Here is a 4,394-nt window from a genome sequence, read left to right as displayed (position 1 = left end):
TATATATATAATATTAAGTTCTATGTTATTATTTAACCTATTGCGTTTACCAATTGCAAAAATTCGTGCAGCACATTAAGAAATATCACTCATGATTCAAGGTGCAATCAGAACTTGTGAGCTTGTGAGGGCTAGAGTTTACAATGTTAAAATGAATTCGATTTATAGCAAAAGATACAGCACAACAATTTATAAGAGAAGCGTTTTCGAAGAAATTATGCATAATGAGTTTTAACCACATACGCTTTAAGAATTTTGCTATCGCAATTTGGCGTCAGTTATTAAACTGTACAGATGCATACTCAAGCCCATAGACCTTAGGTTCTGGGGACGGAAACGTAGGCCTACAATTTGAAAATCAATATCCGCGTAGGTTAAACCCTTCGTCAAAAGAAATACTAACGTCAATACTAACAATAGCAAAGACAAAATCAACGATAGGCCTAATAATAATGATAATAATAATAATTATTATTATTATTATGAAAATTATTATTATTATGAAAATTGTTATTACTATTATTAAAATTATTAATACTATTATGAAAATTATTAAGACTATTATGAAAAGTATTAACACTTAAATTAAAATTATTATTATTATTATTATTATTATTATGAAAATATTTTTTTGGGTGAAATTATCGTATTTACCATTATATTTTCTGACCCTTCTTAAAAACGCCAATACTAACGTCAATACTAACAATAGCCAAGACAAAGTCAACGATAGGCCTAATAATAATAATAATGATAATAATAATTAGTTTTTAAAAACGGGGATATTGAGTGTGATGGAGGAGGGACTTTTTCGAGATGTCCTAGACTAATATATGTATATAAACAGTAACTTAATCAATTTGCGTTTTTTTCATTCAATTTGTATATAACTAATTTAATTAATTTCTCATTTATTGAATTGTATATACCCACTGATATATTGATTTGCTTTATTTGTACCGTACATTCAAATTGTAATTCAACCTGTGCTGCTGTTTTTTAATTTTATATGTGAATGAATAAAAGATACCGACCAATTAATATTGTAATGTGTCCTCCCACTGTATATTTGTAATAGGCCTACGTCGTATTCTGGTGTATTTTAAACATTTTTAATATTATTACGACTATTAAATATATTGCACATTTAAATTTGCAGTAAAATCACCTTGTATTTTGAATCTTGCCTTTCTTTTAATCTCAATTTAATACCAATTTTAAAAATTGCTCTTTATATTGTGTTAATTATTACAGTCTCTTATGATTTTCTATAGTAGGCCTACTAAAATATTTAATAAAAAATAAAGATGAACATGTGTTTAATTATAGGCCTGCATTTAATATCTTAGCAGAATCTTATATTTTATGATTATAATATATTAAAAGTGGGTTGGCATGTAACGATTTTCCATGATGACTACCAGTCCTCCACAAAACAAAACATCTGTTATCAATCACAACTGCACAAAAAAAATGTTGGCGAATTGGCTGTCGGCAAAACGTATAGTCGGTGAAACGTTTTATTGATGGATGGGTAAAACCAGTGGCAATGAGTAGAAATACAGTATTTATTTATTTATTTTGAAATGATAGTATTTACCATTATATTTTCTGACTCCTACTTAAAAACGTGTTGACTATTCAAACTACCACTGTGATTATTAAAAACATACAATTCAAACAGTTCACTTGTTTATAATTTAAACAAAAAAATGCATACGATTATTTGATGATTCATTCATTCATTCATTCATTTTATTTAAATTCATATACAGCATAAACAAAATTCAAGAAAAAAAAACACAATAAAGTAACTCAATAGTCAAACTTATTTCCATTGTGGTTTAGAGTAGGCCTACAGTATGTGAGGTATACAATTTGGCGAAAATATATCACGGAGGCCGCAACGAATTATTATTAGTGATTAACAAACGACTATTTCTGTGTGTCAAGCCTACAATGCCTTTCAGTCTGTGCCGACTCTCACGATAGTTCTTTAATTGCGGTGGTTTCATAATCCCAGGAATTATACGATATGCAAACTTCAGGGTATTGAACATGAAAAAGCTGACCCTTAAATGATTAGACTGAATAATATCTTAGCATCCTCTTTTATAAATGGACGTTTTGGCCTCCTCCCTTTTATTTCAACCATGGAGGAATAAACAACCGATACAAATGCTAACTGGAAACTTAATGCAATGCTATCACTATAATAATATTTAAAGTTTGCTACATATACACACTTTGTAATCACAATTCAATCTTGAAACTTGTATACTTTAGCACTAAGGGAACTAAAGAATGCTTGGCAATATAACAGTCAGTATTATGTAAACAATGAGGCTTCATAATATTGTAAGTAAAAGCAGAAGTGAATAGAAACCGTATTAAACAGCCTAAAGTAGGTCTATAAATTACAACCTGTAGTTATAGTCTTAGATCGAAAGTATGTTTACTAGAAATATTAAAGTACCGGTAACCAAACTTAGCAAATTATATTTAAAAAATAATAATAATAATAATAATAATAATAATAATAATAATAATAATAATAATAATAATAATAATAATAATTATTATTATTATTATTATTATTATTATTATTATTATTATTATTAAAATAAGATACTAGGCCTACACGATAACATAGGTCTAACAACATAATATGCACATTTAATGAATCTACCCTTGTAATGTTATCCACAACGTTTGTTAGCTACTTTTAGTTAATAACGATGTTGAAACGTAACAGAAGAGGAATCTGACAAAGAAAGGAACTCAATCCGCCGGGAATTGAACCCAGGACCTTTCGCATACATGGCGAACGTCATAACCACTTGACCACGAAGACATTGTGGTGATTAAAGCTCTTTTCAAGGCTACTTTTGCAAAATAAAGAGGTATGGGGGACCTTTTTTTAAAATGAATGCTGTAAATTTTGGGAATTACTACTATAAACAATAAATAGGGCCACTGTGACATCAATCTGTGTACTGGAGTGTACTAATCGACATTAAATCACCTAACAAAACTTAACTACTGTATAAAACAAGCAATTTGTTTTTTGTGTACAGTGTACAATGTACAGTGTACAGTATTATCTCGAAAAAGTTAATGCTATCTTGAAAAAAAATCCCATGGGTTACTTTTCGAGATGGTTTCTTTTTTAGGCTACTTTTGCAAACTAAAGAGGGGGGGCTTCAATTCGAGATGGGCTTTTTCTCGAGATTAAGCCCATTGGGCTTCTATTCGAGGTTTTATTGTATTTACAACGGACGAATAACTGATTCATTTGAACTACAGACGCAATCGCAATCTGGCGTGTCAGTTATTAAACTGTACAGATGCATACTCGAGACCGTAGTCCTTGGGATCTGGGGACGGGAATGTACCGTTTTGAAACTCAATATCCGCGTAGGTTAAACCCTCTATGTTCTTCTGGGTGGGATCCTTGTGTGAAGATTTTGGTGTGTTCGTCGCTGATTTATTAGGCTTAGAATACAGTTCATCGATGCTTTCTCTACTAGGCGTCTTATTAGGTTTGGCATACATCGCATCTATGGATTCTGTGCTAAGTGTTTTGTTAGGTTTAGCGTATAGTTCATTCATGTTTTCAATGCTCAATGACGTTCCTTGTTTTGAAGGATCATCTAAATTATCAAGACTGACAGTCTTCCGTGGCGGCGTGTCATAAATCACAGAATGACCATTTCCAAATTGTCTATCGATGTCGTCTGCTGGCATGGCGGGCTCTGCGTACAAATTCTCTGAATTGTTCAAATCTGCTTCAGATTGGGAATTTAAAGCCCTAGGCTCGTGATATACAGTTGAATCTAGTATCAACTGTTCTCTTATAGGATCCTTTTCGGGGGTTTTCTCCGACACATGTCTGCTTTCAGTGCTCGTAGGTCTTTCTTTAATGGCCTCATACGATGAATCTTCTAAAGGAACACTTTCAAGTTTTGTCACATTCTTATACTGCTTCTTGCGCCTCTTAGCTAAAAAGCAAATTATTAAAATCGTAGCGAAAATGACAAGGAATACTACAACGACACCAATCACAATAATTGACGCCGAAGGCCCTCGGCTTTGGTTGCTACCAGCAGTTGGAGACTGAGGTATTCGATTTGTGCTCAGACTTGTGGTTGGCAAGTCTGTCGTTATAATTTGAATGTCTACTACTTGTATTGTAAAAGATACTACAACACTCTCGAGATTAGCACGAGTTACGTTACATGTTGCACTTTTTCCATCGTAAGTGTTTTTTACATCGCTAAAAGCAAGCACATTTTTCTCTCCGATGACAGTGTCTGTCTCTATTAAACGTTTGTTACGAAACATCCAATGGTACACATATTTATCGGGATTTCCATTCACTAAGCATGTCAAGT

The sequence above is a fragment of the Anneissia japonica genome, unplaced genomic scaffold (assembly GCF_011630105.1).
Source record: "Anneissia japonica isolate Jap-2015-1 unplaced genomic scaffold, ASM1163010v1 scaffold987_len1640505_cov201, whole genome shotgun sequence".
Taxonomy (NCBI): domain Eukaryota; kingdom Metazoa; phylum Echinodermata; class Crinoidea; order Comatulida; family Comatulidae; genus Anneissia; species Anneissia japonica.
This window is presented reverse-complemented; position numbering follows the sequence as displayed.